General features: G+C 43.5%; 1 long non-coding RNA gene across 31 annotated transcripts; it reads left to right on the top strand.

The window, feature by feature from the left end:
- Window positions 1–4,449: 4,449 nt before the first annotated feature.
- Window positions 4,450–10,271, top strand: LOC123097492 (uncharacterized). Of its 31 annotated transcripts, none has more exons than XR_006447324.1 (15): window positions 4,450–4,702; window positions 4,778–4,960; window positions 5,029–5,250; window positions 5,362–5,412; window positions 5,503–5,534; window positions 5,652–5,883; window positions 6,157–6,218; window positions 6,406–6,479; window positions 6,866–6,956; window positions 7,046–7,190; window positions 7,368–7,449; window positions 7,556–7,659; window positions 8,130–8,224; window positions 8,618–8,695; window positions 8,771–10,271. It is a non-coding gene; the product is annotated as an uncharacterized lncRNA (long non-coding RNA). The 31 variants fall into 31 exon arrangements; XR_006447322.1 differs by having other exon boundaries at window positions 5,648–5,883; XR_006447323.1 differs by lacking the exon at window positions 5,503–5,534 and adding an exon at window positions 5,500–5,502 and having other exon boundaries at window positions 5,648–5,883.
- The last annotated feature ends 4,830 nt before the right edge of the window (window positions 10,272–15,101 follow it).

Here is a 15,101-nt window from a genome sequence, read left to right as displayed (position 1 = left end):
AAACGTGTGCAAGCATGCACACAGTTGCCGTTTGCAAACCGTGTGCGATGTCAGACAATATCACAAACGGTGCGGGCAAACTAAACGTTTGTGTTAGTTGCCTTATCGTACATGATTCGCAACCATGAAATGTTTCTGATGAAGTATGCATCATAAATGTTGCACCACAGGATAGCGTGTGCGATAGTTGTCGTGTACGACGATGTTACGACGGTCCGATGTTTCGTAATCCTGTCCGACACTCGTACGACGATTAGCTAATCTTCTTAACGGTGAACCGTTTGTGATGGGTCGCGCATCATAAATGTAGCACCACAGAATACCGACCACGATGGCAATGCAAGCAGAAACGAGTAGGAGTACTGTAGGGGCCCTATCCCCGATGGTTTCTTGGTCGTGTGGGAAGGACCCCCTATCGCCCACACTCACTTGGCGACGGTTCCAAATGCCGTCACAGAAAGGGGTTAAAACCGTTTGTTTAGTTGCATGAGAGGGTCTGGTAATAGGGATGCCCAGTCCAGAAATAAAAAACTATAAATAATTAAACAAAACTCCCCCAGACTATTGTTGGTATGGAAGGCACCCAAGGATTCGGCTAGCCATGGCTTGTGTTTGATGGTCGAGGGGGAGTAAACTTTACTCTTACCGCTTGGGAACCGCCGCTAATGTGTTTAGCATGGAAGATATTGAAAACTCTTGGTCGTCACGTCGACAGGAAGAGTATTCCTCCCAAAATTATATTTATCTCTAATTTAAGCTTTGAGGTCTGGCACCGCTACAAATCCCTGCTTCCCTCTGCGAAGGGCCTATCTATTTACTTTTATATTATTTTACTTTTATGTTGAGTCATCACCTTCTCAAACAAGCGCCAGTCCTGAGAGCACTATTTTCATCCTCATGCATTATGTCTAGTTAATGTTGAATGCATCATGACTGGATCTCTTCTGCCATGAATTACAATGTTTAGTCGTTGCTTGAACTTTATGTTTTGCGGTCTCAGAAAGGTCTAGCGAGATACCATTATTGTCATATTATATCATGATTGTTTTGACAAAGTGTTTGCATCTGAGATATCTTATTATTGCTTGCTAGTTAATTATGCCATTGATATGAGTCAATGTAATTTCTAAAAGTTATTTTTGGCATGGTTAGTCATGATCTTTGCTGTAAACCTGGGTGCTATTTAAGCATATATATGGAAACAAGAACAAAAGAGTTCGTAAAAGTTTTTCTTTATCATTTTCAGTTTATCAACTGAATTGATTGAGGACAAATAATGGGTTAAGCTTGGGAGAGTTGATATATCTCCATCGTATATACTTTTCCAACCGCTTTTGCTCTTGTTTTGGACTCAAATGTGCATGATTTGAATGAAACTAACCCGGATTGACGCTATTTTCACCAGAACTATTATGGTGTTGTTTTTGTGCAGAAATAAAAGTCTTAGAATTGGACAAAACTTTTTGCAGAATTGTTTTGGAATAAATAAAAATTACTAGAACCAAGACCCACAGGAGGGGGGCAGCTGCCCACAAGGCTCCACTGTCCCTAATTTCGATGCTATAAAATCCTATTTTCAGAGAAAAATAAGGGAGAAAGTTTCATTGCGTTTTACGATATGAAGCCGCCGCTACCTTCTGTTCTTCATTGGGAGGTCAGATCTGGAGCCCGTTCGGGGCTCTAAAGAGGGGGATCTTCGTTCTTTGTCATCACCAACCATCCTCCATCACCAATTTCAGGATGCTCACCGACGGGAGTGAGTAATTCCTTCGTAGACTCGCTAGTCGGTGAGGAGTTGGATGAGATTCATCATGTAATCGAGTTAGTTTTGTTAGGGCTTGATCCCTAGTATCCATTATGTTCTAAGATTGATGTTGCTATGACTTTGCTATGCTTAATACTTGTCACTAGGGCCCGAGTGGCATGATTTCAGATCTGAACCATTTATGTTTTCACCATTATATCTATGTTCTTGATCCGATGTTGCAAGTTATATGCACCTATTATGTGTTATGATCCGTAAACCTCAAGGTGGCAACAATTGGGATACTTTTCGGTGATGACGATAGTTTGAGGAGTTCATGATTTGGACATAGCTATTATAAAAATGTCTACAAATATTACATTTGCATTTTTCTCGAAATCCACGGACTTGCTGGGCCGGGTGAAAATATCATGTTGGGCTGGATGAAGAAATGTTATAAAAACATAAACACATGATTGCACGCCTATTACTGCATTGGTCAGTAAAATCTTTGCAAGCTTATGTACGCAATCACTAGGAGTTAACTTGCCAAGTTATATATAAACAATTATTATTATTATTTTGTAAGAACTTTCTATTTACGAAATTAAATATCATTTTAATTTGATGAGTTAATAGGACGTGGGGTATTATTATTTTTAGGCTAGACGTGGGACAGTTGAGTTGGTTCTAGGGAAAAGTACTGGGAGAAAACTCAGATTACATCGTAAAAAAAAGTGGGAGAAAATTCAGATATAGGATTAAAGAAAACCAAAAATAAAGGAAGTAGGAAGGTCTATAAAATGGTTGGACGAACGACAGGTTTAACGGAACCTTATGTTGTTTCTATTATATATATGTAATAAAATAAGATATAAATATAAATATATTCTAAACCTATAAGACTGCTAGCCGACCCTCCTCCACGGAGCTCCCTCGGATTGGGATGTTCTTGGCCGTCCGATCGCGTTGAATCTGGTGAACCAAGCAGCTAGGTCCATCTAATCTTTAGTGCGATTTTCACCTTGTGGTTGATTTTCTAGGTCCATGACTGGTGGGTTCAGGGTCGCTTCCTATTGGCTGGGTTAAATTTCGCTGGGTGACCTGTGCCCGTGCGCCGCGTGCCGTCTCGTGAGACGAGCTGCCTCCCGGTCAACCCCTGCCGCCCGCCTCGCACAACCACTCCTTCCACGCACCTTGCTCCCAATCCCCTCCTCCCGTACGAACCCTAGCCCCCAATGGTCGTGACGCCACACCCTCACTCCTCCCCAGCAGCCTCCCGGGTAGCTTCTTCCTCTTCCTCCCGTCTAATCCAAGGCATGCGGCTGATAACCCACAAGTATAGGGGATCGCAACAGTTTTCGAGGGTAGAGTATTCAACCCAAATTTATTGATTCGACACAAGGGGAGCCAAAGAATATTCTCAAGTATTAGCAGTTGAGTTGTCAATTCAACCACACCTGGATAACTTAGTATTTGCAGCAAAGTATTTAGTAGCAAAGTAGTATCGAAGTAACGGTAACGGTAGCAAAAGTAATATTTTTGGGTTTTGTAGTGATTGTAACAATAGCAACGGAAAAGTAAATAAGCGGAGAACAATATGTGAAAAGCTCGTAGGCATTGGATCGGTGATGGAGAATTATGCCGGATGCGGTTCATCATGTAACAATCATAGCATAGGGTGACACAGAACTAGCTCCAATTCATCAATGTAATGTAGGCATGTATTCCGAATATAGTCATACGTGTTTATGGAAAAGAACTTGCATGACATCTTTTGTCCTACCCTCCCGTGGCAGCGGGGTCCTAATGGACACTAAGGGATATTAAGGCCTCCTTTTAATAGAGTACCGGACCAAAGCATTAACACATAGTGAATACATGAACTCCTCAAACTATGGTCATCACCGGGAGTTCCCAATTATTGTCACTTCGGGGTTGCCGGATCATAACACATAGTAGGTGACTATAGACTTGCAAGATAGGATCAAGAACTCACATATATTCATGAAAACATAATAGGTTCAGATCTGAAATCATGGCACTCGGGCCCTAGTAACAAGCATTAAGCATAGCAAAGTCATAGCAACATCAATCTCAGAACATAGTGGATACTAGGGATCAAATCCTAACAAAACTAACTCGATTACATGATAAATCTCATCCAACCCATCACTGTCCAGCAAGCCTACGATGGAATTACTCACGCACGGCGGTGAGCATCATGAAATTGGTGATGGAGGATGGTTGATGATGACGACGGCGACGGATTCCCCTCTCCGGAGCCCTGAAGGGACTCCAGATCAGCCCTCCCGAGAGAGTTTAGGGCTTGGCGGCGGCTCCGTATCGTAAAACGCGATGAATCTTTCTTTCTGATTTTTTCTCCCCGTACACAAATATATGGAGTTGGAGTTGAGGTCGGTGGAGCTCCAGGGGGCCCACGAGGCTGGGGGCGCGCCCAGGGGGCAGGCGCCCCTGGGCGCGCCCCCACCCTCTTAGAAAGGGTGTGGCCCCCCTGGCCTTAATTCTTTCGCCAGTATTTTTTATTATTTCCTAAAATAATCTCCGTGAAGTTTCACGTCATTCCGAGAACTTTTGTTTCTGCACATAAATAACACCATGGCAATTCTGCTGAAAACTGCGTCAGTTCGGGTTAGTTCCATTCAAATCATGCAAGTTAGAGTCCAAAACAATGGCAAAAGTGTTTGAAAAAGTAGATATGACGGAGACATATCAGCGGCCACATAGGCGGGCCTCTCCGGCGGCGGCGGCAACCTGCAAGGAGAGGGCGACGACATGGATCGGTCCCTGTAGGAGAGAGAAGATGGGAGAGAGGCAGAGAAGAAAGGATAGGTGGGAGAATGAGAGAGGAAAGAAGAGAGGGAGTCCCAGTGGTGGATAGGAGAGGGTCACTGGCCGGCGCCGGCCTACGGCGGCGAGGTCAGATGCGATCTGGAGGTTGGTGGCAGCTCAATCCACTCCTGGACTCTTCTTTGTTCACTTCCCTGTTGCCTACCACTGAGCATGGACCAGGGAGCATGGGATCGACGACAGCGGCTGGAAGCCAGGAGGGCTGGCCGAGGACGAGGGTGAGGACGCGAGGATTGAAGAGGGTCTTCCTGTGTTCATCGTGTGGCCAAGGAAGAGGACAACGCCGCGGGGTTGAATAGGTCATCCCTTTGGTCACCGCCTTCCTTGTCCATGCTCTACTGCTGGGTGAGGTTCTTCTCCCTTCCTGTCAATAAGAGATAGTTACAGTAGTTGATGTGTCACCTTGCTCTCAGGTGAAGATGAGGGTTTTCTCCAATGATTATGGTGGCATGAGGAGGAGATCGACGGCCAGATGCTTGTGGCTGCCGCACAAAACATGATCGCTTGCTGACCTCGATGTCCAGCCGCAATGGATTGTCCCCATGAGTGGTGATGCAGTCCCTCGAATTTATCCCTTGTCGCGTGTATCCTGTAGTAAGCATAACCCGATGCACCTCCATGTCGGCTTAGATCTGGTATGACTGCTTATTTGCTCTAATGCTGGCTTGCTATATGGTTTTATTCTCATTTTTCATGCCAGACTTGTAATTTTGGTTGTCACATTTTCATATCGTATGAGGAAGAAGTCTCTTGGGTTGCTCACACAGAATTTTGCCAAGCTGTTCCTCACCATGGAGGTGGAAAATTCTGCATTTCCTTTTTTTTGTTCTAAAGATTTATGGTTTGTGGAATTTTCATTGATTGGTATGAAATCTGTAATCCAGCAGGTTAGCCTGAGCTCACTTGATGAAGCTACAAGGTTCCTCCTTGGAGAAGGCCATGAGGAGTACAATACGAGAAGTTAGTAATTCTTTGGTTGCATGACTATAAATACTAATCCAAGGCGTTGTTGCTCTTTGTCCCCATCGCTAGCCAGGTTTTCACATTAGGGGTGGAGGAATAGGGGGCAAGAGGCCAGCGGTGTGGGTGGAGTAGAGAGGCTAGAGACCCAGGCGGTGGATGCCTTATGGGTGGAGGAGAGGCTGACGATGGGGACAAGGAGCAACAGCATCATGGATTTGCAGGGAAGGGGAGGTCCCGGCGGTTAAAGATGGTGTGCACGGGAGGAGCTCAGAGCGGCACTCCCATGGAGGGATGATGATGTCAAGGTGAGCTTCTCTCAATCCTTCTCTCCCCTTCACGCCTCATAACGTATTTGGGTTAATTGTCTGCTTTATGCAAAACTAAAATGAGCCATAGTCAAGCTAAAATGCTTTGGTAAGAACAACTATTTCCCTTGCTCTTCTAGGTTTTTATCTCTTTATGTGATATTTATACTCTAGAAAGCCTGGCATCTTGTGGCATCTCTTTTATCCTGCTAAATAATAGATTGAATTGTCTCATTGTTATTAATGAAAGAAACATTGTTTGTCCCTTGTCAGGTGGAAGGATTTTATGATATAAAAGAGAACAACAAGAGGGTTTTCATCTTTTTTAGCTGCAGGTAAAACAGTTTATGTTCAATAAAAATCATTGTTCAGTTTAGATAATCCAATTTACAGATGTTCAGTTATATAACTACTAATTATGAGTTTATGGACTCTGTTCAAATGTTGCAAATGCATGCTCATTTGAATTTCTGAGTATAAATTTTCTTCCATTGGTGATTCTGCTATATGCATCTGAAAAAGGTTATGTGAGGAGGTGAGGATAATTGGATAAACATTATTTCAGATCCACCCGACTCATCCCAAGTTTTTGCAAGGTATGCCTCTTATCAAAATTTTCTTGTTTCATACGAAGGTGATTATAATCTTGCAAACAATTGCATCTGCTATTTTCTTGTTTCAGATCATATGTTGATACTTCATTTTACTCAGTCTTTCATTTTAACCACAAGGGTAAAGGATATAATGTTCTAAAGCATTGCTAGGGCCCATGCTTCAAATGATATTAATTCATGGATTTTGCTATTTCTCAATTATTCATTCTAGAATTTGGCCCTTACTTGAGTGTCCCAGGTTGCTGCTTTTATCTGTTGGTTGAGATTTGTTCCCTTTCTTTATAGCTAGATGCTACATTAGTTTAATCCCGCTGCTACCTTAGAACTGTAATGGTTGGCTGATTTATCTTGTTTGACCCTTCTTTCAGGCTCGTCTGCACACATCAGTAGCTATGGAAAGAAAGCTTGTACTGGAGTGGGTTCCTTTGTATGGTCTTGGAAGATTTTGCGGTCAAAGAGGTATGTGTTGTTGACTATGGACTTCAGATCATTTCTATTTTCCTCCGTGAACCTACCACTGATGCTTTGGAGGTGCTTGCTTTGTGTAGACGACCTCTGAAGCCCATCAGAAAGCATGGCAACGACTGAAGGTTAGCGCATTTCAAGAAGCGCCTACTTCCATAGGGTGACAATCACGTGTAGGATAAAGTGCGATGTCTTGCCCGAGGGGTTGGAGCAGGACTGCAGGAGGAGGTGAGAACAAGGGCCGTTTCAGATCCACCTGAACCATCCAAAGTGTTTGTTAAAAAAATTCTTCAAATGAGCAATCCAACCTATTGATTTCAGTCCTTTTAGTTCATTTGAGTAGTAGCTGACTTAGTTGTTCATGTACTTATGAACTGAAGAGTATATTTTTATTTTGCTTGGCAGGGACAAGATCTTGCTATTAATGAACTGTCTAGAATAAATTGTGGAAAAATCACTGTGATGGGAATTTCCTGCAATATATTTGGTAGATAATTCATTGCAGTTAATTTTGTATTATAAAGTAATTGCAATGACCTGATATTTAATGAGTTGTCAGGGCTAATCATCGTCTGCCCTTTCATGAATGGCAGTTTGTTACACAAAAAGTTGCATATATGTGTTGCTGAGACTCTCGAGCAGCGAGAAGCTGGATCAACCATGGAAGTTGTCGCTGTACAGACAAAAGCAATTGCTGGTACTAACTTTTAGTTTGTGAATATACACAAATTTGCTTTAAATTGTTTGTATCATTGTGTTTATATTCTCTTGAATTCTCTAAGCATTGATCTTGCTGTTTTTGGTGAATGGTCTAAGTATTGCGGGTTTAATTTCCTGGTAAGGAAGTTTATGCTTGCCAAAGCTATCTACCTTCGTTCATTCATCAGCTTTTATCTTCACTAACAATTTTACTTCATGTCGGTTAAATCTTGACATACTTTAACACTAATGTGAAGGAACAAACTCGAAGTAACTTCCAGTATGAGCAATTTGGCATTGCTATTTTGTTTGATCAATTCCATCACAAATTTCTCTCATTTATTGTTGATTATTAGATAAATCCACATGTTTTGCTTTCCCTTCCTGTTTTCAGCGCCCATTGCAGACTTTGTATAGAATATCTTGTCACCTGAAAGGTGTAGGCTGAGATGATTGTTTTATTTGCAGACAAGATCGAGGACCAGGCCAATGTGGTCGTCGCGCACAAACCAGTGTGGGCCATTGGCACCGGTAAAGTTGCACCATCGGCGCAGGCACACGAAGTAAGTTCCTCCGTTTAGGTGTATGGGTGTTTCTGAACCGGCAGGCACAATTCATCTCGTGACTGCTGGCCGTTGTCTTTCCTTTTCCTGATATTTGTGACCAAGTGATTAAAGTCTGAAACTGAAGCTTGGACTTTCTCAAAATTTACCATGGTGTAATTTTATGCTATAGTCAAGCCTTGGATAGAAAATAAACGCGTTATCAGGATGATATATTAGTTTTAGAAATACATATTGAAGGACTATAGCAGCGTTTCTTTTTACTGAATTTTGTTTTGCTGTTTTTCCATCTATATCGCTCATTTTGTTGACATGTTTATTCAAATGTGCCTAATGTTTCTTTGCTTTTCCTGGTTTCTCAGAACTAACAAATACTGCTCTATGATAAATTAGGAGGCTGAAGGTGGTAGCTTACTGAACACTCATTTTGGAAAAAATCTGGACATGTGTAGTGCTGATAAAGAAATGCAGGTACGTATGAATATGTTGTTCGCTTCCATTGCCAACGTATGAAATGCATATTGTGACGCTCACGTGCTCGTGCAGCTGCTACCTGGATTTGCCGCTGCCACTGCCTCGAGTCGCTTTTGCTTGGAAATCCAGTTGCCAGCATGGTAATTTCTTTCGGGTCTCAACTCTCCTCATGTCTCCCGCACTTGCTTGCTACAGGTTCTTGTTGTATGTGTGCTTGTTGCCTTAGTGACGTGTGTCCAGGCACGCATCGTCTTTGTCTGCCAGGGTTGGCGCTGCTACTTAGTCGGTTACAGCGAGTAGGAAGCTGATAGGGTGGTATTTCTCCCTGGTCAGCCAAGGAGGTCGCATGTCTCTCGGTTCTCTGGGCATGTCATCGTGAACCAGCAGAATGGAAGGATGCTCTTCTCCTAGTTCTTGGAGGCTCAGGCACAGCCCTGACGCAAGCCTCTCCTTCTCTGTCTCAATTGGGATTTCTTACTTCCCTCATTCACTTCTTTTTTGTTTTTTCACTTAGTCACTTATTTCTGGAATGGTTTTGTAGATATCATCTTGTGCTCCTTGCAGTTCAATAATGTTTTTGTTGCTACTTGGGGTGCATACCTGAAGTAAAATAAGTAATATTTTTGTTCCATGTACATACTGGACCAGGTTGCTCATCAATTCGATGTGGGCATGTGGTGTTGCTTCTGAGCTAGGACCTCTCCCATGATCACTACATAGAAATAGAACATCCAGTTTGGTTTCTAATGTCATGTCTATTTTTACCTTAGCAAAAAAGATAACCAGTTTATATTGTAGTGTGGTTCTCAGTTTGTCGTTTCCAACTACTCCCTCCTTCCCAAATATAAGTCTTTCTAGATATTCCACCAAGTGACTACATACGGAGTAAAATGACTGAATCTACACTCTAAAATATGTTTACATACATCTGTATGTTTTATTCCATTTGTGTCTAAAAAGACTTATATTTAGGAACGGAGGGAGTATTACATTGTCCGGAACATCTAGGAACGACCTTTTTGTGTCCCAGATATTATATTATTTCATGATAATCTTATCCTGTTGGTGTTGCATACAATCAAAGTATGTTCTTATAAACATACTTGTGGCTAGCCAAATTTTATAGGCTGAACCTTATTTTTATCATCATTAGATACAACCTTTGTATCTGCTTTGCCAGTTGTAGCTTGCCAGGGTGCGACCTAGTGGTTGGTGGCGGCTAGATCCACTCTTGGATCCTTCTTCTTCCACTTCCCCGCCGGCGAGGTCAGCTGCGACCTGGTGGTACCTGACAATCTCGATCCACTCTAGGATCCTTCTTCTTCCACTTCCCCGCTGCCTAACACCGAGCACCGGTCAGGGAGCATGGGATCGACGACGGCGGCCGGAAATATTATTTAACATGGGACTTCATACCACCAAATAAGAATGTGTGTGTATATATGTCTCATTGTACACCAGAACACGCCATTTTTTCATTTATTTTCATACGTGCTTGCCCATGCACATATTTTGTTTTAAATAAGACTATAATATTAAGTTAAAATGTGTATATTCATATCATTGTACACAACAATACACCGTGTTTCCTATTAGAGGGGATTAAACTATAGAGTTTTTTCTCATCGCGGGCATGGCTTTAGCGTGCCTCTGCACCATTTGGCACAACGGGTCCACTAGTATACTATTATAGATGGGAAAACATAACTTCAGTTTTCCATTCTTATAGAAAAATAGAACTGAGTTGTGCGTTGTCTTGAAAAATCAAACATAACTTGTGCTGCTGATGTTATAGACAAGCTAGGCTGGGAGGCCCAGAGGCCGCTTGATACCTGCTGGATCCAAAAAAAGTTGAAACATGTCATGGGCTGCCCATGTTAAACAACAAAACCTAGGCCATGGACCTTGTGGGCCCGGGACTGTTAGCCTCTCAACGAACAGCTGTCTCCTGATTCCTCTTGTTTTGCTGACCATGTTGGGAACGACAGACGGCGGCGCCGCGGCGAGAGCACCAAGGCGGAGGACGACGTCGAGACCTCGGACCGAACGAACCGGAGCGGGGGAAGACACAGTCGGAGGGGAGTATGAGGGTTGACTTGTTCAGGTGCAGGGTGGGCCGGTGGAGCTGCCGCCACCGGACAATGTGTGGGAGTAGAGGGATGGCCTGTCCAACGCCATAGGCTATGATGGGTCACTGAGGCGTGCGCGGCAGCGCCGCCAGCCACTATATAGGAAGAGGACGAAAGATTGAACAAAATAAAGAAATACAAATGGATAGGTGGTTGGTCCCAGATGTCTGTGTATGAGACCTGCTGGGTCCACCTGAGAAGGGGAATATGTTGGGAGGAAGGAGATTCAAAGCATGACAACCGAGTGAACTAGTTACATACATAAGCAAATAGCCACTAAAAAAAGCAAATAGGTTAATGGGTTCTTAGAAGAAATATTTCGAACAAAACAGATAATTACAACACATAGGCTAATGCATGAAACACTCAGATGATACATGTGCTTAAACAGATAAAGTACAACATCTAGACCTTCCGGCACGCTTGATCATGACGCTGCGGCTGTCCGTGTACTCGTTGGTTATGGGAAGCAGACACGCCCTCATGTCCAAGATCCGCCTGTACATGTCGTAGCATGCGTATGCGTCCTTGGCCGCGTAGGTTATGTAGGCTAGATTCAGAGGTACCTCCCACGTGTTCAGGTCCTTGGTGTCCTTGTCTTCTTTCATGTTGGCGTAGCAGGGGTCGATGATGGTCTCGGCGAGGTCAACCACGGAGTCCTTCTCCTGCCCGTTGCCGATGATCTTGTATTGCTTCTGGATGTCGACAAGCTTGTTGCACCAGATGGCCGAATCGTCGTGTTCTTACTTCTCTCCACCGTAGCGAAGGTGCAGTCGGCGATGCCGATGAAACGGCCAAATGCTCCAGAACCTCTGATGGCCCTACAGTAGTGGTAGACAAGAACCTCGTCCCGCACACATACCTGGGCGACGGTGATCCGCTGGTCCCTGTCAGGAGACGAATGATGGGCACAAGGTCTAGTCCTGCGACCTTGTGCTTTCTCGTCCTGTAGGTACTGCTTGAACTCGGCGAGGCAGAGCTTCACCGAGTTCGGATCGTTGGTGTACATCAGATTCAACTTGGTGCAGCCATGGGACTGAACGGCGAACTCAAAGATGAACTCCTTGCTGAAGTCCATATCCAGCAGGCTCACCCCTCGGATCGCCATTGGAGTTTCTTCAAGTGAACGAGTGGGTAGGCGGCGGCAGCAGTTCGTTTTTCAGCTCTTGGAGAACTGGATACAACAGTAAACTAAGTGTGTACAGGCGAGAACAGTTACTACCCCTCCCTCGCCCGCTGCACGCTCGGCAGAACATGCACCCTCGGCGCATTCAAACGTCTCCATTAAGAAACCTATTCCGGCCACATGTCTGTTCACGAGCGGCTGTGTATTAGTACTGTAATAACAAGTGTTAGTGGCCACTTTACTTAAATTTAATTAGCTTTAATTAAAATTTATTCTTAAAACAAGCAATGCATTGGCTCATTTTATCAGTGCCACAGGATCAACATGCACAACAATTAGAATTATTATTCTCAGGACACACACGATCATCACATTTGTCGCACTTTCACACAGATAATACTACCAAGTTTGAACTGTTTGTTATGGTTGTTGTCCTCTGCATCATCATGTCGTGTTTCCCAGCTTGCAAGATTCATAACCAACAAATAAGATTCAAATAAGAAGTACAACAAAGATGCCTACACATCCCATTGATTCCTAGCTTGCAAGATTCAGAACCAACAAATAAGATTCAAATAATAAGTACAACAAAGATGCCTACACATCTCATTGATTCCCAGCTTGCAAGATTCAGAACCAACCCATTAGAGCCTTTTGATAAAGTGAATATCGGGATTAAATCCATCTTGGCTAGCCGTGTCATACAACCCAAGAACTTGGCGAATGCTCTTGACCATCACAACATCTGTAGTTGAGTATTCCTGTTTGCACAGCACAGATTATAAAGAGCATGATTACTATAATAGTGGCACTAGTTGAAGTCAACCTGCAGCTCCAATTGATGATTCAATTCATGCGATTTTTTCTGCAGTTCACCTGAAATGAAGCAAAGATTGCATCATTCAGCTAGCAAGAAGTACTTGCTCTCGTGAGTTGGCTGGTTCTTCTTTAGTAGTTGCACAAAAATTGAGCAACATTAAGGTTGGTTGTCCTGCTCATGTAAGGTGCAACTATAATTTGCTTCTCCTTTTGTGCAGTTCCACTAAAATAAAGTGCCAGTGTGGTGACAGTGACGGTTCATCTTGCAAAGGCTAATAAAATGTTGCACGAGATTACCAGCAGAATTTGACGGAGATTTTGGAAACTCCAATCACCATTTTGCGCAGTTCCACCAAAATTGAGAGATGTTGCCCACATGACATTTTAGTTGAACTGCACAAGACACTCATTCCAAAAAAGTGTTTTGTGCAGTTCACCAAAAGGTCACAATAGCAACAAGGTGAAATGGATATCCCTATCTGCACAAAAAGGTAGAAAGAAAATAGTTGTTGGTCAATAACAAGATACGAAACATACACAAAATGAAAAGAAGCATCTTAAGTATGTTCATGGCAATCACGCAAGGACAATAGAAATTTTAAAACGTCAGCAATGTTTCATGTTACTGGAAGCATTACGATCAACAATGACATTCGTCAAATATGGGATTAGTTTAATGGTGGCATTGCTTATTTACCAGATACAGTAGATCAACAGCAGCTCAAGAGTTGGTTTAAGGGCATGGGACCGTGGGGACACCAGGACACTCAGCAGCGTAAAGAAGCAACTTACTTATCATACTGGGGAAAAGAGCAGGAGTACCATTTGTAACACAGTTTAATTGCATCATATCACTGGAGGCATTAGATTGACAATAACACTGGTTAGACATGTCCTTAAGGTAACAGTGTGATCGCTTCATTTTACATGCGCCCTTACATTAACAATAGCAAAAGGTTGGTATAAGGACATGCGACAGTGGACGCATCAACACAATGTACCTACTTGGAGGCATAAAGTGGTTATGCCAAGTTTGTTCATACTCTGTGAGGGCAGCAAATCTAATAGGGGAGACCTTTTACTATGTGAGGGCAGCAAATCTAATCCTGGACATACTCTGTTGACTTGTCCACCAGCCGCCACTTTCTATCCTTTTTTCAACCAAAAATAGATTTGTTCCTTATCCAGTTTGTACTGCGTTTTCCCTTTATTTTCCTTTTCAACCAAGAGACCGGTTGGGTATCCGGTCTCTACTACTTCCCCCCTGTTATTTCCTCTTTGAATCAAGTCCTAGATTCATGCTACAACTTTCCCCCCTATCTTCGTTGTTTGAATCAAGTCCTAGATTCGACTGCACGAAGTAGCTTTACCTCTAATAATACTAAAAATTTAGATGGCTTTTTTAAGAGCTGGTGGAAGTAAAAAAAGATGCACATGCAGACACGTGGGGAGCTGGGGCAGTAGAGCAAGGCCGCTTTCGAAGAACTTACACCTGAGGGTCGTCGGGATGTCGGCGGCGGCAGGGAGGAAGAAGGGTCGAAGGACTGTCGGTGTCAAAACCGGCAGATCTCGGGTAGAGGGTCCCGAACTGTGCATCTAAGGATCGAGGGTAACAGGAGGCAGGGGACACGATGTTTACCCAGGTTCGGGCCCTCTTGATGGAGGTAATACCCTACTTCCTGCTTGATTGACTTTGATGAGTATAGGGGTTACAAGAGTTGATCTACCTCGAGATTGTAATGGCTAAACCCTAGATGTCTAGCATGTATGATTATGATCACCCCTACGGACTAAACCCTCCGGTTTATATAGACAGCAGAGGGGCCTAGGGTTGTACAAAGTCGGTTTACAGAGAAAGGAATCTTCATATCCGAATGCCAAGCTTGCCATCCACGCAAAGGAGAGTCCCATCCAGACACGGGGGAAAGTCTTCTATCTTGCATCTTCGTGGCCCATTAGTCCGGCCCATGTTGCATAGCTCGGACGCCCGAGGACCCCCTAATCCAGGACTCCCTCAGTAGCCCCTAAACCAGGCTTCAATGACGATGTGTCCGGCGCGCAGATTGTCTTCGGCATTGTAAGGCGGGTTCCTCCTCCGAATACTTTAAAGTAGTTGATCAACAAGAACTATGTCCTGATCTGTCTAACAGGTTAACCCTCCAACCATAAAGGCATAATACTTAAAATAAGGTATATCCTTCGATAGCTTTTTTCGAAAAACGTCACGCTTAGCTCTGCTATCGTTTTGAACCATTTTTGGGCCTCCCGCCTCGCGTTTCAATATGCAACTCCCATTGGCGCGTCTTGTCACAGCGGAGATCGTGTCCCC

Source organism: Triticum aestivum, chromosome 4D (genome assembly GCF_018294505.1).
Source record: "Triticum aestivum cultivar Chinese Spring chromosome 4D, IWGSC CS RefSeq v2.1, whole genome shotgun sequence".
NCBI lineage: Eukaryota > Viridiplantae > Streptophyta > Magnoliopsida > Poales > Poaceae > Triticum > Triticum aestivum.
Note: the sequence above shows the minus strand (reverse complement) of the source record. Positions and strands in the feature narration are given on the sequence as shown.